The 25,037-nt window shown below is 28.7% G+C and overlaps 1 protein-coding gene across 5 annotated transcripts in view; it reads right to left on the bottom strand.

Moving 5' to 3' along the window:
* The window catches only part of LOC122502183 (hyaluronidase B-like), a 121,608-nt gene that overhangs the window by 39,053 nt on the left and 57,518 nt on the right, over positions 1–25,037 (bottom strand). The window contains exon 1 of one of the 5 annotated variants that reach the window (XM_043612110.1): positions 15,368–15,386. The exons of the other annotated variants lie outside the window; for them this stretch is intronic. The gene's annotated coding sequence lies outside the window, so the exon portion shown is untranslated. Of the gene's footprint in view, positions 1–15,367; positions 15,387–25,037 lie in introns of those variants that run through there. 5 annotated transcript variants of the gene reach the window in all.

Raw genomic sequence — 25,037 nt, forward strand, 5'->3', positions numbered from 1 at the left:
TGACTTGCAACCTTGTCCTAATTTGTAGGGTTTTAGATGAAGGCCTAGTCCTGCTTTATATGGTTTTAGAAAGAGACCTTTTTCTAAGGCAATAGATTCCATTGTTTGATTATGTCGCTTGCTTTCCTCTAGTTGACGTTTTGCAGAATTTGCATCATTTACAGCTTTAGCTATGCCAGCTGCTCCCCCTGCTAGGGCCCCTGTTGCACTTAAACCCGCAAACAAAGGAATAAGAAAAGGTAAAATTCCTCCCACTTTAGAAGGTATCGGTAAAATTCGAGGTTTATTAATTTTTCGCCTGCCACCAGCAATTTTAACTGCTAAACGTGCACATTCAAGTGCTGATTTAATAGTAGACTGTGCATTTGTATCTAATTTCATAGATTTTTTAGCTGCGGTTACAATTTTCCTCAACGTTGATTTTTTATTTTCTCTCTTTTTCTTCATATTTTCTTTTGACTTGATTCCCATGCCCAATTTTGATTTGACCTTCATTGCATTTATTATTGCGTAAGCTGGAGCTCTTTTACTATATTTTGCGTCAGGAGCAAACACACGATGCCAAGCTTTATCAGCAAGTACTCTATCAGCTGCGTTTCTCGCTTCAACACTTTCCCTATTTTTTGAATAAGAAATATCGTGCTCTTTACAAGCAGCGTCAAGCGGGTTGATTCCTGGATCACCTCGTGCTAATCTTTTCGCCAATTTTGTTCCTGGACCACAGTATTGATATCCAGGTATATGAAGTTCAAACGGTAATTTATTGATAATTTTATTCAAGACACCTCTACCTCGTCTTACTCTTTTTGAAGTTTTCTTTAAACTAATTTGTTTTTTATTTATATTCTTTTCGGTAAGAAAACTTTTTCAAGACTAAAGTGGAAATCTATATAACCAATGTATTTATAGTTTTGTGTTATTTGACTACAAACAGTCGACCTTTAATGATCTATCAAAAAAATTATGACAGTAATAGTCAATTATCACAGTAATAGTCAATTATCCCAGTTGCCTCCAACAGTAGGGCCTAACGTAGACCTTGCCCAAAGCATGAAAGAGTTAACTATCGACACAAAATCTCAAACATCTCCTAAGAAACTAGACCTAGCAGCATTATTGGACTTGCATGCAAACGTTACAAGCGTCTACAGTGAACTGACATTGAAACTATTAAAAACCTTGTATTTCTAGTTTTAACCTCAGTTATCGTAAGAACGGAGTTTGAACCACAATCGATTAAATTGTCAGTCTACAATTTTGACACTCTTGTTCAAGATTGTAATAAGAAAACAGAAAATCGTCATGGAAATTTATTTCCAAATAGTGTGCGAGCAATATTTTGTGGACCGTCAAATTGTGGAAAGACAAATGCTTTACTTGCTCTTTTAATACATCCCAATGGATTACGATTTGAAAATGTTTATGTGTACTCAAAATCGTTATATCAACCAAAATACAAATTTTTAGAAAACATTTTGCAACCAGTAGAGGGTGTTGGCTACTTTCCATTTAATGAACATGTAGATGTTGTAGAACCAAACAATGCGTTACCAAACTCAATATTTATATTTGATGACGTAGCATGTGAAAAACAAGATAATATTAAGGCCTTTTTTGCTATGGGAAGACACAAAGCTGTGGATTGCTTTTATTTATGTCAAACATATGCGCGCATTCCAAAACATTTAATACGTGACAATGTTAATTTACTAGTTTTATTCAAACAAGATGAAATGAATCTTAGACATATTTATGATGATCATGTAAATACTGATATGACATTTATGGAATTTAAAAAACTTTGCAACTCCTGTTGGAAAAATAAGCATGATTTTATAGTGATTGATAAAGATCATGATATCAATGAAGGCAGATATAGAAAGTGTTTTGATTGTTTTATAAAATTAGAGAAATGATATTCTTTATAAACAGTTTCATTCAAGACATTGGTCAATCAACATGTCTTCTACACACTTGAAACATTTGCGAAAACAAAAAGATATTCTTGGTCAAATTGCAAAAGCCAGTGATGCTATTTGACGAAAACATAGACTGATGAAATTGGGCAAGGAAGAAATTGAACAGACTTTAAATAATACCTTTAAACCTATACTGACACCAATTCAGAAATTAGTTGATGACATTGAAATTGTTAAACAAATTCGACCAGTAAAAATTGAAAGAGAGGGAGACCTTCCTTTAGAGTTTGAAGAAGATCAAGAAGTTAAGAGAGAGAATGATTCATTTTTAAGAGATGACTTATCATTTGCAACAGCTGCTGATGATGACGATAACGGTGATGATTATGATGATGATGATGATGGAGATGATAATGGAGATGGAGATAAATCAGAGAAAGATGGTGCTATTTTATATCTTCAAATGTTGGATGAAAAAGGAAAAGATTTAGATCCTTCATATGGAGTTCGTAAATTATCTAAAGGTCAATTAATGATTGGTAATTCAGGAATAAATTTTGAACAAAATAATATTAGTGTAGGTAATAAAACATATCCTGCAACGAAAGGTTTACTTGAGCTTTTATTCAAAAAAGTTCCAGAAGAAGCTGTTTTAAGTGTAGTTGATCGGGAAAATTATAAAAATATTGTAATATCAACTAATGCTCATAAAAAATATTACAAAGCAGATGGCGCTGTTAGAGATAAAAAGAGTTTAAAATATCTAAACTATATAGCAGTACATTCTGGTAAAGGTTTAATTCCAGAATATATGACTCAACAAGAAGATGCAAAAATTGATTATGTTTATTGGGATGATCCTAATGAATTGGTTGATCGTTTAAGATTGCTCTTGGCATCTCAAGCAGCTGGAAATCCCAGTCATAATAATGAGATTATATCAATTATTGAAGAGTTGAGAGAAGCTGTAATTGTTTATTAATTAGCAGTTGTAGAAATTTTTATCATTTTCATTATGAGTATCGACATATTCGGACGTCAGTTTAAAAGCACAGAAACTTCAAATCGAGGTCCACTAGGACTTGGTTTTAAGTTAACTGCTGAAGGAGATTTTAATATTGAAAATAAGAAACTTTGTAACGTAGCTGATGCTGAGAGCAACGGTGATGCAGTAAACTTGAATATTGTAAACAAAGTTATTGAATCTAAAGCAAACGCCATCTATGATGTAATCGGTTCCGTGAGAAATGAAGTAAATGACAATGTAGTAAAGATTTTAGATTTTGAAGATTTGATAAAAAAATATTTTGAAAATCTAAGAATCAGTATTGAAAGAAATATAGAAATGATGTCTACCAACAAAGATATTATTTTACAATTAGACAGCAGACTGCGCACACTTGAAGGTAATTAGCAATGGAGGATCAAAAACTACAGTTGGTGAAAGAGTTACATAAACCAGCGAGAAAAAATTATAAGCGAAGAAGTGTTGACATTCGAGGTTTTGACGAGACTTGGCAAGCTGATCTTGTTGAAATGCAACCTTATGCGAGAGAAAATAAAAGTTACAAGTACCTGTTAACCGTCATTGATACATTTTCAAAGTTTGCCTGGGCTGTTCCAGTAAAGTCGAAAAAAGGTGAAGATGTGACTGCGGCAATGAAATCTATTTTAATTAAAAAACACATACCGAAAAATTTGCAAGTAGATAAAGGAAAAGAATTTTATAATTCACATTTTCAAAATCTTATTAAAAATTATAACATAAATCTGTATTCTACTCATAGTAATTTGAAAGCGTCAATTTGTGAACGATTTAATCGTACTTTGAAGAATAAAATGTGGATGCAATTTAGTTTATACGGTAATTACAAATGGATAGATATATTAAGTGATTTAGTAAATGTGTATAATAATAGTAGGGTAATGTCACATTGAGTGGACCGCCACTTTGAGTGGACCACCTGAGTTTTTAAGTTATCTGACAGCGGAAACGTGAAATAAATAAAACGAATAGCAGCACCGCACCTAGAAACCGTAAGAAATTATGTTCCGCGATAATCATATACGTTATTGTTTGATGTAACGCATTTTTAAGAACAAAACCAAAAAAGAAGTCGCTCTTTCAATGAGTAAAGTGATTTGGAAGTGTAAAAGTAGTGTAAAATTTAAGTTTTAAAAGGTAACTTATTTTTTTACTACTACTTTGGACATTGAAATTGGTTGTCTTAGTTTAATTAAGTGATAATTTTGACTCAAAAAAAAATTTTGGTGTCTGCCATAAAAAGTTGCATGTCACCATGAGTGGACCACTGTTTATAACTATGACTGGAATGCCTGTTTTTTATATTTTTAATGTCAGTTTACCATTTTTATGGAAATAAATTGACAATAAATTGGTTTGAAACTGTTTTATGTTCTTTATTAATTTTTTTGTGATTTTGATGTGATATGTACCAAAATTATTGAAAATGGTTTCACTTGTAAACTTTGCGACACAAACATGGTCTGAAGCTGCATAAGCATAAATTTTGTTTCAATATATCAGAAATATTAAATACATTAAAGAATTTAGAATAACTTTTACAATTTTTTAAGAGTGGTCCACTCAAGGTTACACTTTTTTCATTCCTTAAAAATGAGCTATTTTTTTAAAGTCAATTGTTTTTCCCAAATAAAAAAAAATCAATGATATTACAGTATAAACACTTATCTAACAGTTGGATAAACGAATATGAATTATAATGTATTTAAGGAAGGTTAAAATAAAAATAAATTGAATTGTTTGTATTTTGTATTTATTTATCCTCTCTTCACAATAATTTACCATTTATACAATGAATATTTGACATTTGTTGAATAGCTTCATTTGATATTTGTTTACAGTGAAATGTGATAAGTTCCAGCAATAATATCTCTAAGTTTAAAACATTAGTTCTTCCCATCACTTTTTGAAGTATTCTACTGTAATGTTTTTTAATAAAATCCGTGGCATGTTTTGTAGACTTTACATTATTTTTAAAGATTAATTCTGCAATAAACTTTACAATTATATCTTTACTATACTGCAAATTGAATTTTGATAGTTCTACATATTTTTGTTGGACACAAGGAATAAGTTCATTAAAAATTGCAAATGATGTTTCACTAAATGTAAAAGATTGATCTGAACGCTCAATTGATATTAAACGATATGTAGCACTAAAACGTATTGTAAAGGTTTCACAATCCAGCAATGTTGCATCACAATCTCCGTTGAAAAATTGCATGATATGTTTTACTGCATCACACAAAAGGCGCCATTCTTGAAGCTCCAAAGACAATGATACTCGTGGATGGCTGCTTCTTAGTTGAATTTTTGGTATTATATTTCCATTTATGTTAAGTTCTGCTCCAACGACAACTTGCTTTGTAAATGATGGATTTAAGTTGTAAATTTTAGATAATAACATTTCTCCACATGGTAAATATGACATTTTTTGTCTTCTACTGGTCAACTCCCTCAGGAACAAACTCTATTTGATTGTAAGGTCCTCCACGATTTCTTAAATATACACCACCTCTTACAGCTTCTGCTTTCAGACTGTTGAAAAGATTTGCATCCTCTTCAAATATTTTTAGCATTCTTGGTGGTAGGAAAATGTTAAATTCATTATTTATTTCAGCAACAATTTTCGGACCAAATTTCGTATCAATTTTTCGAATGTCTGTTACTTTATAGAATGCATCGATGGTTAATTCCTTTGTTTTCTTGGTGACAAAGACTTTGCTGGCTTTGTTTAATTTATCGAAATTCATTTTTTTCACTTCAATTTTTTTACTAAAATATTTAACTCTGACCTTGCTTCAATTAAACTTTTAACTTTACGTATTTCTTGATTCAATTTGTTTAAGTGTTACGTACAAAGTACCTAACAGCTATTTCTTTATTAATATCTTATTATCGCTACAGAAGTTTAGACAGAAATTTGTCGAATGCGTATTCTTTTCATATTACATTATATTGTAAATAAATTGCTCACAAATTTATAACCAATATTAATGCTCTATTTCTGTTTTAAAATTTATACAGTACACATATTTTATAATTTAAAAAGCAAAATATAATTCCATTTGAGAAATAATTAAATGTATGGCATCCACTGACTCCGCTGACTACGAGAACTAATACAACCATAGATTCCTTGTGTTACGGTCACATATACAAGCTCGCTATACATGCCTCTTCTCGTTGCCTTATCTATCCTATGGAAACCCTCCCTTTTCCCCTTTGGGCCCACAATCTTACGGACTAGAATAGTATAACTAATTCACATGCATTGTCAGCTGATAAAACGCTTTATGATGCGTACATATTTTATTTTGATTTATGCACAATTCCAAATCAATGAAATAGTAATTCGACAATAGATAAACATTTTGTTGTAACTTTGGTTAACAACAAAATGCCGGAGGACATTAAATTACATGTATATGTGTATATGTATAAATATGCGAAATGCAAAACACATATACAAGTAACTTATATCATGTAGGACTAATATAATTACAACAAAATAAATTATATTTACCAGTATAACTAAGACGAATAATAATTTTATTAATTAAAATAATATAATTATTATTTATTTCTTAGTTATTTTAAAATAAGGTGTCGAAAAATATCATATTAACAAACTATTTCCGTTCTCACGGAGGTACCGTGAGATCTAAAACGTCAGCAAAAATGCAACGTCCAATGGGCCCATGAGTTTTCCCTACTCCTAAATTTTTGTTTTCCCCACCTTGACAAAGAAGGCAAGGGTTAGAGGCTTGTCGCAAAATTTTAATCATTGCAGTACGAATTCTCGCTTCTTCTCGAAGACACCTCTCCTGGGTCTAACCTAGAAAGTGTTTTGGGACAGAGAAATTTCGCGACAAAATCCCGTCCGCGACCCGGAACCCGATTTGCATGAATTAGGGCAGACATTAAAATTTTCAAATTCTCTGAGCCGGTGGAGTCCAGTGCGGGCTGATTTTGGTGAGATTTCGGAATTGTTAATCTATTAAACAGTTCTAAAATCTTGTTATTTATAACCGGCCGGTTGCATAGATATTGCCCGCGTCCGTCTCAAATATCGGTGGCCCACGAGCGCGATCAAAACCAATTATCGAATTATCGGTTGCACAGATATTGCCCGGACTAATTCGGTAAAAGGTAGATCCGCAGTGAGTTTTACACAGTTGTGTGAGACGGCCGGTTGCATAGATATTGCCCGCGTCCACTCACCACAAGTGCAATCTCGCAAACAAAAGAAAATAGCGCGAATCTTACGTCGCGATTTTCGGTGAAAACAAGAACAAAAGAATTTTCGCCCGATGGATGCTTTGTGATTCGAAAGAGTAATAGCTCCGCCGGTAGTTGTAAGTAAAATAAGTATCGTTTCAATTACATATTCTAACACACACTTTCTATTTGTAACACACACTATAACCATTCTGTATTCAAAAGGTATTTTGCTATTCTAAAATAAATCATGTATTCATAAAATCAATTTCTTTACTTACCTAACTAAACCTAAAATTTAAATCATTCTAAAAATAGTGCATTTAACGAATCAGAAGGTAACTTTTAAAAGTAGGATAACGTCCCCACAAAATTAAATAGAATAATAAAACATTCTGGCAGCTTGGTGCCTTCCCAAATCGAGATAAAAGGCCATCTCAAAAGCCTAATTTATAAATTTATTTCTGGTTCGTAACATTAAGCGCACTTGAATTTCACGACTTTGTTCTGCTAATATGTTCATCAACCAACTTAAACTGCAGGAATGATTTCGTTTATAAACATTGCCCTCTTTATATACACGAGATATGACCTATTTGACCTTCAAGTTAATTATAGTTTTCTTGGAATTGCGGTAAGATCAAAAGCATTCTTATGAAAAGTAACGAAAATGTTTGTAAAAATTCCTTAGATAAGAATCTAATAAACAGTGATTTGCAATATTTAGACGAAAATAATAATTCCAAGAATAAAATAAGTAAAAAACAAAAACAGGAAATAATACTGATAATGAGTCATCAATAAAAAATTCCAAAACTGAGTCATCAACCCCTATTTTGCGAAAAACAAAGAAATTATGTGTCATCGTTAAAAAATGCACCCTGTAAAAAACAAAAACAGGAAATACCAATCATTATGAGTCATCAATAAAAAAATCCAAAACTATGAGTCATCAACCTCTATTTTGCAAAAAACAAAGAAATTATGCGTCATCGTTAAAGAATGCACCATGTAAAAAACAAAAACAGGAAATAGCAATAATAATGAGTCATCAACCCCATTTTGCGAAAAACAAAGAAATTATGTGTCATCGTTAAAGAATGCACCCAAAAAATAGGAAATACCAATAAAAAATTCCAAAATTCTGAGTCATCAACCCCTATGGAAAATTCAAGGATTGTTTTATAATATGAAGTTATAATTCCAAGAAATTTGATAAATTCCAAGAATCACGATCTCAATATCCCCTCCCCAAATTCTTGGAAGTATGACGTCATATCCAGCTCAGCATAACAGTCTGAATATCCCCCCCCTAATTGTTTGAGTCTTGGCTAAGTGGTTTGAGTCTGGGCTAAAGTGTCGGAGTTAGAACGCTCCCTGCCTATCTACAGTGAGTTTTATAAAAAATCGTAGCTTTTATATAATAAAGAAAAAATAATTGTGACCTATATGTTTTTGGTAGGTTTTTTTCTGCTGTTTCAAATGGTGAGAATTTTTTTTCAAAAATTCAAAATTTAACCCTTCTTTTGAAAATTAAAAATTTTTTTTCTAAAAAACTAAACTTCTAAACTTTTTTAACTAAAATTCAAGGCTTAATATTTTTTGACATTTTCTAAAGTACATTTCTTTAATTTTTACATTTTTGATGTAAAAAGAGATGATTTTTTTATCATAATAATTTTTTATTATTTTAATATCAATATCAAGCGTGACACACGCATAAGGTGTTGAATATTTTATTTAAACAATCGTTGCAAATAACTGGAATATATTTTTTTAAAGTAGAATTATATAAACATTTGTAAAAAAAAACTAACACTTTATCTTTATTTTTATAAATATTTATTTGTAAAACGTCAATTTAGTCAAAATACTTCATATTGTAAAATATTTCAATTTTTATTAATTAATTAATTAATAATTCAAAAACAAAAAAAACGTAATTTTTTTCGTTTCACATATTGAAAGTACACATCATAAGCTTTCTTTTGGTGCAAGAAAAAAAGGGGACTTTTTTTGAAGAAAAATAAAAAAAAAATTTATTTTTCAAAAGAAGGGTCAAATTTTGAATTTTTGAAACAAAATTCTCACCATTTGAAAGAGCAGAAAAAAACCTACCAAAAACATATAGGTCACAATTATTTTTTCTTTATTATATAAAAGCTACGATTTTTTATAAAACTCACTGTTTATACTTATCCAAACTCTTCAACCCCCTACCCCCTACAATTTTTAAAAAAATTTCATAATTACTTGGTGGTTTTAAGTACTCATTCATAGTTCTAAATACTGTGAAAATATTAGCCTGATCTAACAACTTGCAATTTTGACATTGGTACACTTGAGAAAATTTGCCCCTTATATATTACATACACATTTTGAGATTCAAAATTGTTTAAAAACAAATTTATAATTGCAAAACTTGATTTTTAAACCTTCTTTGTTTACTAAAAATTAACAAAAACATATTAGAATGCGAAAATTCACGCTTAAAAACGTTTGGTGCACATCTCAGGCGTGTTTACGCGAGATCGATATCTGTGCACCTCGAGACAAAAAATTCGATATTTCGGTTAGTTTTAAAGTCTCCAGGAATTTATTTTTGCAAAAAATTCTGGAGAAGATAACGAATCCAAATATTATAGCTACAAAAAAATCGAAGGGGTGCTTATGCTCGAAAAAATGAAATCAAAATTTTCTTTGACTTTGTTTCCGGGCAAATTTTGGATTTTTTTTCTTTAATATTGCACTTTAAATTGTTATATAATCAACTATTATTACCTAAAATATAAACAAAATCTAACTAAATGGATAAAAGTTATTCGTTTTTCAAAAAAATGTGCTTTAATACACTGCAAAAACTGGTATCTCACTCGTGTCTTAAAATGAGTTGCTTTAAGTGTTTAAACCATTGAGATACAAAATCTGTTTTATATTGAGACATTTAATTTCATCTCGTGTCTCATTTTAAGACATTAAAGGTAACTCAATGCGTATAAGACACGTAAAACGTCTTCTTAGTGTGAGACGGATACTCGAAACACATTTCGTGTCTCAAAATGCATTGCTAAATGTGTAAGACACTGTGAAACGTCTTAAAATGAGACACATATCTGTTTCAAATATGTGAACTAAGACATCTTATGTGTTTCAAATATGGGACAAAACGTCTCAAAATGAGACACTTGTTTTTGCAGTGTATTTAATGCCCGGTAAAATCCACAATTTTGAAAATTTTAAAAAATCTTTTTTTCTTAAAATCTTCTGTCATAAAACACTACCTATATACCAAGTTTCACAAAAATTGAAAGACCCATGACCAACTTTGATTTTTTTGAGAAAATTTGACCCTTATGAGCAATTCCACGGGAAGTGATCTGAAGAATTTTCGATGATTTTAGCAATATTAATAATACTTACCGAATTTGTTCCCTCATATACATGGAATAAAAATGTATAAAAGTTTTTTCAAAATTTTCAAAATTTTTTGAGTTACCGCTTACTCAAAATTTTGGTCGGTTTTTCAAAAAAGGCACATAATTTTTTTCTTTGTTAACCGATTACGATAATTTTTTTTGGAAAATACTCATAATAAGAAGCACTTTAAAGAAAAAAATAAAAAGAAAAAAAAAATTTTTTTTGCCCGAAAAAAATTTAAAAAAATTTTTTGAATCAAAATTTTGAAAAAATACCTCTTCGATTTGAAAATTTTTTTTGTAGTTATTGTCTATAAAGTCAAGAATACTTCCTATAAATTTAATTATGGGACAACAGTAACTTTACGAGAAAAAAAATAAAATGTCCAGCGCGGCATGCCGGGACTCGTGCATGTATTCGCTTATGGCGGCGCAAGTTTCGTTCCAAATCACTCTGCAAGTCACAATTTTTTGCCAAAACGATTTTTCTTTTTTTCTAAATCTTCGTAATTAAGTTTTCTATCGATCTCTCGAGCCCGATTATAAAATTTTGTTTTTAAACATTTTTTTAAAAACAATAAATTTAAAAAAAAATCATAAAATCGTAAAATATATTTTTTTCAGCTTCAATCATTCAGAAAATTAATCAAAAAACCTATTAAAATAATGTTTGAATGTTTCTGATGTATAACAAAAGTATACCAATTTATTAAATTGTTTAAACAATTAATTGTTATTTCTTTCCTAAACTGTCCTTAAGGTTAGAAATTTCTAGTTTTTTCTCAATTGTTCAATTTTTCAGGAGTAAAACATCTACATTTGAAAAAAACCAAATTATTTATTTATTAAATTGTTTGAACAATTAATTGTTGTTTCTTTTTCATAAAATATACTTAAGGTTTGAAAATTCTAGTTTTTTCTCAATTGTTACAATTTTTCATGAGTAAAACATCTACTGATGATAAGAAATAAAAAATTATTTATTATAAAACTGTTTAGCCAATGAATTGTTGCCATTTTTTCATAAATTGCACTTAGGGCTAAAGTTTCTAGTTCTTTCAAAGTACAATTCATTAAAAAATAAAAAACTATAAATTAAATAATAAGTTTCTAGTTTTAAGTTCAGTAAATTGAAAACTTTACAAAAAATAAATTGTTTAAATAATTTATTTTTAGTTTTTCTTTTATTCTTGAATGTTTTAGTTACAAAAAAATGCACGAGTCCCGGCATGCCGCGCCGGACATTTTATTTTTTTTCTCGTAAAGTTATTGTTGTCCCATAATTAAATTTATAGGAAGTATTCTTGACTTTATAGACAATAACTACAAAAAAAAAATTTTCAAATCGAAGAGGTATTTTTTTCAAAATTTTGATTCAAAAAATTTTTTTTAATTTTTTTCGGGCAAAAAAAATTTTTTTTTTTTTTTTATTTTTTTCTTTAAAGTGCTTCTTATTATGAGTATTTTCCAAAAAAAATTATCGTAATCGGTTAACAAAGAAAAAAGTTATGTGCCTTTTTTGAAAAACCGACCAAAATTTTGAGTAAGCGGTAACTCAAAAAATTTTGAAAATTTTGAAAAAACTTTTATACATTTTTATTCCATGTATATGAGGGAACAAATTTAGTAAGTATTATTAATATTGCTAAAATCATCGAAAATTCTTCAGATCACTTCCCGTGGAATTGCTCTTATGCAGAAAGTTTTTCGTAGAATTATAATTTTACAGAATCGTAATTTAATATAATCTTAATATTGACAGATTGCTAAAAAAATTTTAATTAAAATTTCATTTTCACTTTTGACAACACGTTATGAAATAAATGAATATCAAGTATGCTATTGCATTTTGTTTTTAAATTTTCTTGATTCCAAACTTGAAGTCCCCAAAACTTAATTTTTATTCTGAAACAAATGAAAGTAAGTTGTAAGATGATTGATTTTCACCTTCTATAAGCGATTGTAAAAATTTAGAATTGAAGTTCCTTAAAAACTTCGTCAATAAATCGCACGAGTATCAAGAAAATTAACGCACTAAAGTAGTAAAAAATTACGGTCCTAAAAATTATGGTGCTACTAAAAAAATTTACAATAACTTAATATGATAAAAATACAATTTGACCGAAATATTTCGGCGCGAATTTTAAAATTGACCAATCAGAAATTAGCAAGAAAATTGTGATTGGTCAATTTTTAAATTCGTGTCGCAATATTTCTGTCAAATTGAATTTCTTGCAAATTAATATTTAAACATATATGTACTATCTGAGAAAGTAGATCTCTTTCAAAATATTTTTTGACAACCTATTAACCCATTAATGCCCATGAGCATACTAATAAACATTGACGCAAACCAACTATTGGAATTAGGACATTAGGTAGAATACGTGAAGAAACACATTTAAAATATTTTTTTTCAATTTGTTTAAATTCATTTAGGGGAGAGTCTCCAGTTGTGAGACGGGTTTTATTTTTGACCCGTAAATTATAAACGGGCAAACGAAATTGTAAATAAAATACACCGTTCGAAAGGTAGCAGAAATACGCAACTTTTATTAAAAGAAAGTATAGTGTTTCGATGAACTCAAAAAATTTTACGACACATTTTCCGAGCACATCGCTTTTTTCAAAAAAAAAAAATGTCTCCAGTTGTGAGACACTCATTAAAAATTGCTAAAATTTAATAAGTTTGACATAAAACGTTATGTTTAGTAGAAATAATTAAATATATTAATAATATATATTATTATATGTGACGCTCCACGAGAAAAGGGACCTTAGCTGCAAAAAAATTAATTTTGAGTTATTTATATCATTCTGTACTTTTTGAGTTGCTCTTTCATATACAAAAGGCAAAAATAATTTTTACTTACAGGTTTTTTTGTTATCAATGTTTAAAAATGAACCTTTTGAGTGTTTACACCCGGATGTTTAGAAAATCAGCCCCTCTACTTTCTAACACAACTACACAGGTTATGTACGAACAACTCGTGCGCTTCGTGTAACATGGGCTGTTTTCGGCACTCACCCAGGGTTAACCCCGAGTTAAATATTATCCAATCATCAAAAACATTCTGTTGGTCTAACCAATCACCATTAACCCGGAGTTAACTCGGGGCGAGTGCCGAAAACAGCCATGGATAACTATCAATGTGTAGTGAGTAGTGGGGCTGACTTTCAATGGAACGTCTTGACCAATGAGAGTGGTTCCACTTTAAATGCCTTTCCTGCAAAACTCGTCTGTAAGTCATAAGGTCCCTTTTCTCGTGGAGCGTCACATATACTAAATAATAATATTTATTCGCCAAAATATGACTACCAAATAAACACAATTTAATAGCTTCAACAAGAGCATTAAAATTGATTTCTTCTGAATCAATTGACTTTTTTCCACTTGACATGCCCAAAAATACTAGAAAAAAAATCAAAACAACATTTAAATAGTATGCCTGCAAAGTCGTATTTTTTATGCTGCCCAGATGGGTGTTGACACCGTCTCACAACTGGTGATATGCTGTGTCTCACACCCAGAAATTGGCGCTATTTTGAAAAAGGAAAATTAAATTATTTCCAACCGCAGATTGGAACAATGCAATATTGCATCACAAAAAATAAGGAAAACACTAAAAGAAAATGCATTACATTTACCTTTTCCAATTAATTAACTTGGAAAAAAAGTACTTTGCATTTATTGAAAAAACGCTTTTTAGTCGATTATCACACACAGTGTTGGTATTTAACAAAAACAGTTTATATATCCGCTTCGGCGTACTCGAAAAAGTTGGCTCATATAAAAAGAAATGTTTTTATATAAACCAATCGGCTTTTTAATATTGCATGTTAAAAAAAATTGACTGTCTCACAACTGGAGGTGTCTCTCAATTGGAGACTCTCCCCTATAATTTTTAAAACAATAAAAAAAAATTTTTTACTCGCAGTTCAATAAACAGAACTATTATTGGTTTTAATTAATTAAGGATCTAAAATAAAAAAATGATTAACACTTTCTACCTCCTAAAACTACCCTTATTTCAAAAAATGACCCCTACACTCAGAAAAAAATTTGTTCGAAGCAACCAAGTTTTAGTTGAATCAACCAAATAAATGCATTGCTATACAGTCAACCAAATGTTTATTTTTCAAACAAATTTTTTAATTTGAATGAACCAAACACTTTATTGCACTTAACTAAATTTTTTGGTTTCTTTAACAAAATATTTTGTCCTATAAAAACAAAAAATTTATTTAAATAAAATATTTTATTTAAATTATTTATTCGATTTAAATATATATATATATATATATATATATATAAAAGAAAAGCTTTATGTTAGTCACTTACAACATTCAAAAAGTTTTAAGTATAAATTTACACTTAAAGCGCAGGCGCAAGTTTAAACTAGAAAAATAATATACAATTAAAAATCTTGTAAGGCTCTAAGCAAAACTAAATTTTATCTCAGACTTTGTTAGATGCGGAGCAGAACTTGTCGACATAAATATGATAGAACTTAAAAGTCCTTAAATATACTATACCAAATCCAAACAGATTCTGAATTCTATCTCAGACTTTGTTAAACTCTAAGCAGAACTTGTCGGTTTAGATGTGATAGAACTCTATTCAGAACTTATTGTACTCTAATAGATTCTAAAGCAACTTTAAATTTCGACTCGGGCCATTTTTAATTTATATATTCCATAGCAGATTTATAAACAGCGACGACAAGAAGCCCTAGGGAGACTAATTTTTACTTAAATTGACTTACCTGGTCGAAAGTAAGGGAAGTGTTCCGGTTGTGGGCACCCTTTTGTTTTTGCCTCATAACATTTGTCCATGTGCATATTATTCAAATATATGTGTACGAATTTAAAGCTAGAGGTCTAAGGTGACTGTCAGTGAAGGAATTAAATTGATTCCTTTAAATAAAAAAGTTTTATTAGAAATTTAGTGAAATGGGAATTTTTTGACAAAAAAAATTTTGTACCCGGTTGTGGGCACCCTTGAAAAATCCGCTAAAAATGGAAAAATATTAAAGGAAACCAACACAAATAAAGAAGAAATGAAAGTTTCTTTATTTTAAGAGAATTTGCCGGGATAAAGAACAAAAATGATGACACGTTTTCACACTATGCTCATCGCTAACAAAAGCATAATGCTTGCATGTGAAGTAGCTAGTACGCATACCATAACGCACTTCTAATGCACTGAACGACTATATTCATCGCATTTAATGGAGTTTGCGGCTGTCACTTTCATTGGCAGAAAGTTTAGATAGATGAGACAGTAGTCCTCATCATTGTCAGATGGTAGAGCCTCCTTAACATAAAGGTGCCCAAAACCGGGAATGACAGTCATTTTTTAAAAAGACCAACACATTTTGTGATGCAGGATTTTGGTTAAACACGAAGGTAAATCACAAAATATAATGACAATACTGCAAAAAAAAAATTAAACCCTTTTTTTCTGAACGAATCTACACCCATATGTTGCTCTTCGAAAACAATACAAAATTACTTTTTTATTTATTTAATGCAAATTTTCTTTATTATGCTCACAGCTATTACACAAATGCATATATTTGTTTCGTTATCAATACGAAAAGTCCGTATTGTCAACGAACACGACTTGCAATACTTAGTTCAGTAAAGTCTGCTTGCCGTCGAAGTTTACGTAGGGGTGCCCACAACCGGAGGGTGCCCACAACCGGCGCACTTCCCCTAATGTTATTTTTATTACGTTTATGGAACAGCGTATGTCGTATTTCTAGCCAGTGGAGAGGAAAACTGTAGAAAACCTCTCCTGAGTACAACCGGTTTATCGACAATCGAGTTCTAATGGTGTGTACCGGACAAATAAATTAATTAAATTAAAATTTAAATAATTAAATTAATTAAATAATTTTGGACATTAAAGGTTAAATTTGTATATAAATGAAATTTTTTGTTTTTGGATATTAAAGAGCAGTATTAAAGCTTTAATTTTGTCTTACGCGAAAAAATTGACTGTTTCGGTGTATGGTTTTACATCCATTCAAAAAATGCAAAAAATGCGTATTTGGCGTATTGAAACGTAAGTTGATTGAAAACTAGAGCCAATCCAATATTTTCAAGGTCAAATTCGGATTCTACGGACAAAATCCTATAACAATCCGCTGTAACATTTTAGTCAACATGCAATTAATAAAATTTTGTCGGCCTATGGAATCATTCGTATGGGTCATTTTTTACTCCAAGTCGTATTTTGTTTATATAATTGTTATTAACAAATTAAGCTGTGTAAAGGGTGTTTCATCCCAAACATAGGCAAATGGATTTTAAGTAAAACTAACAATTGGATTCATAGGCAAATGGAAAAAAATATATACCTGTCTTTTTGTTTTTAATTTCCAATTGTTTAACAACAATTGTTTAAACAAATTAATAAAAATTTAAAAATATTTGAAAATTGTTAACGCTAATCGATTCTACGTGGAGAAATAAGAATGATTTGTATGGGTCGTTTTTTAATCTAAGTCGTATTTTGTTTATAAAATTGTTATAAACAAATTATGCTGGATAAAGAGTGTTTCATCCTAAGCAACAGTTTTCAAAAGTTTTGAATTTTATTAAGGGTAAGTCCAAGGTGTGAAATGTAAACAAACCAAAAGGTAAACAAACCAAACACAAAAATCGCACTTTTGTAACAGCCGGGTTAGATTTTCTCAAGTGGACGTTAAATTTTCAAAAGTTGAAATTTATCAGTGTAAATGTGCAAAAAGATAGTTCTATTAGAGTTACGAATAACCTGTAAATTTTATTTAAAAATATTCAATTGTTTATTTTTTATAAACAATTGAAATTTTATCCATAACATTTTTAAAAAATGCATAACTTTGACAAAAATTGACGAAACTTGATGATTCTTTTTGCAAATTAACTATGAAATTACAAACTTTATAAAAATAATGTTTACTCCATCGAAGCTCTTAATTTGTTATAAAAAATAATTATTTATTATAAACAAATTAAAACTAAACGTGTTCTGGATAACCATACTTAATTTTATAAATAAGAACTCTTGTAATTTCAAGGAAGAAAGGGAAAAATTAACCCTTCCACATGTTGAAGGTCCAATCGCTGACATGGAACTTCTCCATCATCCGTGCGGTTGATATACTCAAACAGTTTATTTTTCGCGACGCGTCAAAAATGCTATTTTACTGGTCATTTTAATTAGTTATTTCATAAATTGCTTTTTATTGCTCATATAAAAAAATGATTTTTTTGGACACTTTGAAACTCTAATTTTCCATTTTTGTAGAGAAAGTGTAAAAATGTTAATTTTTGTAAGAGAAATGGCTGTTACAAAAGTGCGATTTTTGTGTTTGGTTTGTTTACCTTTTAGTTTGTTTACATTTCACAAGTTGGACATACCCTTAATTTGTTTAAACAATTGTTGTTAAACAATTGGAAATAAAATACATTTAATATGCATCTCTTTTTTTTAATTTGCCTATGAATCCAATTTTTAGTTTTACTTGAAATCCATTTGTTGATGCGAGACGCATGCTTATTCCCGAAATCTTTTTTAACCAAATAGTTATTTGATATAAAACTACTTAACTTAAAATTCACATAATATGCACATTACTTGACATAAATTTCATTGCACACAAAAACCATTTAACATAAATATCATTTGTCATAGAATTCATTAAACAGAAATAATATGTTACATAAAACTCAGATAACATAATTTTCATTTGACATAAAGTTCACTTGATATCAATTTCATTTGACGGATAAGTCATTACACATAATTCTCATTTGACATAAAATTCAGATGTCATAGATTTCATTTTACATAAAGATCATTTGACATAGAAATATAGGCGCGAATTTCAAAATTGGCGAATCACAATGTTGTTGATAATATCTAATTGGTTGTTTTTAAAATTGGCGCTGATATTTTTATGTAAAATGTAATTTGTGTAAAATGATTTTTATGTCAAATGAGAATTTTGTTGAATGACTTTTATGACAAATGAGAATTGTGTTAAATGTCTTTTATGTCAAATGAACTTTATATCAAATGGAAATTATGTTAAATGGGATTTATACCAAATGAAATTTATGTCAAGTAAATTTTATGTCAAATGAGAATTATGTTAAATGGAATTTATGCTAAATGAAATTTATATAAATTTAATTTTACGTTAAATAATAATTATGTTAAATGATATTCACGTCACATGAAATTTATGTCAAGCTAATTTTATGTCTAATGATATTTATGTCAAATGAGAATTACGTTAAATGACATTTATGTCAAATGAAATTGATGTCAAATGAATTTTATAACACAAAAATTTACGTTAAATGAGTTTTATGTCAAAAGAAATTTATGTTAAATGATTTTTATGCCAATAGAATTTTATGTTACATAATTTTTATGTTAAATGGGAATTAAGTTATCTGAGTTTTATGTAACATATTATTTCTGTTTAATGAATTCTATGACAAATGATATTTATGTTAAATGGTTTTTGTGTGCAATGAAATTTATGTCAAATAATGTGCATATTATGTGAATTTTAAGTTAAGTAGTTTTATATCAAATAACTATTTGGTTAAAAAAGATTTCGGGAATAAGCATGCGTATAGTTGATGCTTGGGATGAAACACCCTTTTACCAGCATAATTTGTTTATAACAAGTTTATTAACAAAATACGACTTGAAGAAAAAAATGACCTATACAAAACATTCTTTTTTTTCCACGTAGAATCGATTAGCGTTAACAGTTTTTAAAAAATCTTAAATTATTATTAATTTGTTTAAACAATTGTTGTTAAACAATTGGAAATTGGAAACAAAAAACAGGTTTATCTTTTTCCATTTGCCTATGAATCCAATTGTTAGTTTTACTTAAAATCCATTTATTTATGCTTGGGATGAAACACTCTTTATTCAGCATAATTTGTTTATAACAATTTTATAAACAAAATACGACTTGGAGAAAAAAATGACCTATACCAAACATTCTTATTTTTTCAAGTGGAATCGATTGGCGTTAACAGTTTTTAAAAAATCTTAAATTATTATTAATTTGTTTAAACAATTGTTGTTAAAAAATTGGAAACAAAAAAACAGGTTTATCTTTTTTTCATTTGCCTATGAATGCAATTGTTAGTTTTACTTAAAATTCATTTGTTTATGCTTGGGATGAGACACTCTTTATCTAGCATAATTTGTTTATAACAATTTTATAAACAAAATACGACTTGGAAAAATAAATGACATATACAAAACATTATTTTTTTCCACGTAGAATCGATTGGCGTTAACAGTTTTTAAAAAGTTTTAAATTTTTATTAATTTGTTTAAACAATTGTTGTTGAACAATTGGAAATTAAAAACAAAAGGACAGGTATATATTTTTTTCCCATTTGCCTATGAATCCAATTGTTAGTGTTACTTAAAATCCATTTGTCTATGTTTGGGATGAAACACTCTTTATCCAGCATAATTTGTTTATAACAATTTTATAAACAAAATACGACTTGGAGAAATAAATGACATATACAAAACATTCTTTTTTCCACGTAGAATCGATTGGCGTTAACAGTTTTTAAAAAGTTTTAAATTTTCATTAATTTGTTTAAACAATTGAAAATTAAAAACAAAAAAACAGGTATATCTTTTTTTCCATTTGCCTATGAATCAAATTGTTATTTTTTTAATACAATGGCTGGTTTCTTCATGGGACTTAATGGGTTAATGAAATGTTTTACTATCGAAAAACAGTGTATTTATTTATAATATATGTAGAATTTATCACTTGGTCAAATATATATACACAATTGATGGAATATATCAATCAGTCCAAGTCAGGTTAATTTATTTATTTATTCATTTAATTTTAAAATGTATTAAATTTTTTTTAACTCAAAAATAATTCAGCATTAGGTTACAAAACTAACAATCTTAAGTTAAAAGTCACAGTTTTAAGTTATTTAATAGTCATTAAAAAGTAGGGGTTGCACAATTACCGACGGTACTGTTAATTTGTTTTTCTTTAAAAAAAAATTGGCAACATGAAAAACACTTGTGACAGTTTTTTGGAGGCCCATTATTTTGCATGAAAATTAAGAGATAGCCAAAAATTTACCTAAAATAATAAAGTGATGGTTGTTTTATTTTAAATTGAAAATAATACGACAGATTAGCTCAGTCAGATAGATGCCTCGCTTGGCGGACGTTTTAGGACCAAGGGTAAGTACCCTTGGTTTGCGCCTATTTGGCTTGGTATTTTTCCGGCACCTGAGATAATCTGAGCGGGATGTTTGACGTCGAGGTATAAATGATGTGCACTGTCGATTATTGTCCGGTACACACCATTAGAACTCGACTGTCGATAAACCGGTTGTACTCAGGAGAGGTTTTCTACAGTTTTCCTCTCCACTGGCGAGAAAACCCATTAGACTGATGGTCCAGGCAAATGCGAGTACTCCTAATTTTCAAGTCGTTCTTTAGGGGGCCGTACACATAATACGTCAAGCGAACAGGGGGAGGGGAGGTCAAGACATTTGTGACAACCTATAGAAAAAATGGCGCTAATGTATGGGACAGTGTGTGACATGGGGGGAGGGGGGGGGGTCTAAAATGGTCCAAGATTGCGTGACATATTATGTGTACGGCCCCTAGGCGCAAAAATTTAGTATTTAGTATAGAAAATATTGTAAGAGAGAAAATTTGTAGAGACACTTGTATAGCCAAGTTATGTAGGCTGAAGACAGGTGTATAAATAAATAATACAAAATAATGTTCTGTTTGCTAGAGAAAATTGATTATTATTAGTGAAAAATACATAAAGTAAAACGTTTAATTTATAAATATTGTTAAAAACAATTAAAGCTCGTAAATAAAATACCATGTGACACTGAACAGATGTCACATATGGTGAGTATGTTGATATACAAAAGTGGAAATAGAGTTGACATAAAACAAAGTTTTTATTTAATTATGAATGTCTAATGAATGTCATCCTCTGTATTTCTCAACTATATTTCATTTCCCAAATAAAATATTAAACTGTTGTTAAAGCCCTGTTACAGGAAAACTGCTCATATTAAATTTTTTAACAATTTTATTGACTTAAAAAATATCAGATTTCAATTAAAATCATGAAAAAATATTATTTTTTCCGAAACCATGTCTCGGTCAATTTTTAAGCTACATGGTTAATTTTTTTTAATTCATTAAATAATTTTATAATATATTGTACATTAATTGAAATTGTATACACTTTATTTTTTACAGTAACTCTTTTTACGTCAAAATGTTAGTAGAATTTAGATAATTTATTTTCATCCCAATATAAAATGTTTGAGCAAAAGAAAATTGCGGTTCTCAGGTAAAACTGAATATAGCTATTGATTTTAAACTAAATTGAATGGAATACAAGAAATTATTTAATAAATTAATCTAACAAATGTCATTATAAAATGAGAATTATTAAATTCATATAATAATTTTAATTTGATAGTTTAGACTTTGATATATAGTAAATAAAATTCACTGATATTGGAAAAATATTATATTATTTAAAAAATTCGACTAAACGTCATTTAAGGGGTTATACTACCCAGGCGCACTAAAAAATGAACGTTTTTTGGGAATTTTTTTCTTGGAAACTATTCTATGGATCAAAATAAAATTTTGAGGCTCTATTATACAGGTTTTGGGGTACAGAAAAAAATTTTTATTTATAACTTTTGATACAAAATAGGGCTTTAACTAATAATAAACAGAAAATGAGTTTTTTTCGAGAAGCGAATCTGCGTACGCTACTCAATTTGAACCTAGGTTTTTTCAGTGTAGAGAAAAAACCAAAATTTGTCGTTAATCTACATTAATTTTGCTGGAGAAGTATCCACAATTATTTATTTAATGAAAAATTCAAATTGGTTTCAGTTTAAAAATTTTTTAAAAAATTTTTAACAAAAAATCGACTTTAAATGGTTTATAACAATCTTAATTATTTATGAATCTTAAAAAGCGTATGTATTTCCCTAGATAATGTATCAGAGAAGTTACAGTTAAAATTCCAAATGAATCCGTCAAAAATTGAGCGAGTTATATTGTGCGCAGTTTTGAAAAATGTAGTTTTGAGAAAATCGCATTTAAAATTTCAGGACGCATTTACTATGACATATTTAAAATAGTGACTTAACAAATTTTTCACTTTTTCTTTGCTTTTCCTGTACAATATAACCACTGCTTTATATTTATAATTTATATTTTATATTATAATTAAACTGATTTGTACACTGAAAAAAAATGATAATGTCAATTTTGACATACAAGTATTATTAGGATGTATAGCTGAAACAGCAATACTGTATGGCAGTTCCATATCCACCAATATAATATGTGAGAATTGGCTATATTTATGGCAGTACCATAAATATATTTTTTTCAGTGTACCCTTAAAAATTATCAACAAACTATAATACGTTTAACATTTTAAATTATCATGTTAAAAGTAGGTAGTTTATTGAATTTTCCCCGGTAAAATAGTAGTTGAGGCATTTCATATGAAAAGACGGGATCATATCTCCGTTTTTTCTCAAAATTTGGAAAAATGTTGTTCCTCAGGTGAACAATAAGTCTACCAGAATGAAAAATTTTGCATATTTTCGCAAATATTTGCATTTAAAGATTTTAACAATTTTATTTTATTTTTCTCACAACTTTTTTCTAATAAAAATAAAAAAATTTTATAAAAAATGTTTTTACACAAAATAACGTAATGTTTTAGGAAAAAAACATTCAAAGAAAAAAAAGTTAATTTTTAATTAATTTATTTAAAAAATAAAATTTATTTTTAAATTTTAACCATGTTCTCCCTATTTTTCAAGCTTGAAAAAAACTTTTTTTTCTTTGAATGTTTCTTCCTAAAAAATTACGTTATTTTGTGTAAAAAAAAGTTATACAATTTTTTTTATTTTTATTAGAAAAAAAGTTGTGAGCAAAAGAAAAAAAATATTGTTAAAATCTATAAATGCAAATATTTGCGAAAATATGTAAAATTTTTCATTCAAATTTGGTAGACTTATTGTTTACCTAAGGGACAACATTTTTCCAAATTTTGAGAAAAAACGGAGATATGATCCCGTTTTTTCATATGAAATGCCTCAGTTACATATCATTCTTGGATAGTTTATGCATCATTTAACCATGCATCGAATAATCAAATAAAAAAAAATTGAAAACAAAATTTTTTGATGAGTAGTATTATTTAATTCTGTTTGAAAACAGAAAACAAAGTTAAAATGTTATAGTATTAAATTAATTTGAAGGGAAGAACATGGAAAATAAAAGTACAGCTTACAATTTTTATAGAGTAAGTAATTACATTTTGAATAGAGAAATGGAAGTATCGCAATCGACCGCAAAGCTGTTAAAGGGGAACCTAGTTTCTTAAATAAATCATTTTATTAATTCAATTTGAAATTTTCTTTTTACTTAATACAAAGCTAGTATTCTTAATTCAAGAAAATGTCCCGAATCGAACTTTTAGACCTTCTTACCTCCTGGTAAGTATAATTTAAACCTAATCTACACCTAAGAAACTCTTGGTTATTAGCTTTCTTTTTCCTCCTGCGTAAATAGACTATTTCACTCTGACAACTAATACTTTTAAGTATGTACTAATTGAACCTCAAATCCTGTATTGCTTCTACTACATTCTTACACGTATAAATATTCGTGAAAATATTATATTAAATCCTTATTAATAAAATCAGATATCTGCGTCTGTACATTGCTTAAAACTTCAAAATGTTAACATGATTAGTTATTATGGACATCAGGGATTGCAAAAACATTCTTAAAAAATTTAATGTATGTACGTATGTCTGTCACAAAAACTTTGTATCCCAATCACACAAAAACATGTGAATCGATTTAAGTCCAATTTGGTAGGTTATTAGTTATTGACCCAAGGAAGGTTTATAAATTTACAGATTTAAAAAATATTAATTAGAATGTAATGGGAGATTCAATTTTTTCGAAAAATTCAAAACATCGAAAATTTCAAAATTTTTTATTTTTTCATGGCTTGCTTTTATAGCTTCTATACTTGAGTATTACATGTTATTTAGTTACATTTTAGCATAATTTTACAAAAAATAAAGTCCTATATCTAATATGTAGGGTGTTGTGGGGTGATGTGCAACGTTTTTTTTCGTTGGACGAAAAACATGTCAAATAATTAAATTTTTAAATATTTCAAATTTGAATGACTTAGAGGCATTATAATAGAATATTTCTGCATTATTAGATTTTCAGAATTTTAAATTTTTCCTACAAATTTTTTGCTTTTTCAAAAACGTCTGTTTTTGCATTTTCCAAAAAAGTTGGGGTGATGTGCAACACCAGTAAAATTTAGGTAT

The sequence above is a fragment of the Leptopilina heterotoma genome, unplaced genomic scaffold, assembly GCF_015476425.1.
Source record: "Leptopilina heterotoma isolate Lh14 unplaced genomic scaffold, ASM1547642v1 Lhet_221, whole genome shotgun sequence".
Classification (NCBI taxonomy): domain Eukaryota; kingdom Metazoa; phylum Arthropoda; class Insecta; order Hymenoptera; family Figitidae; genus Leptopilina; species Leptopilina heterotoma.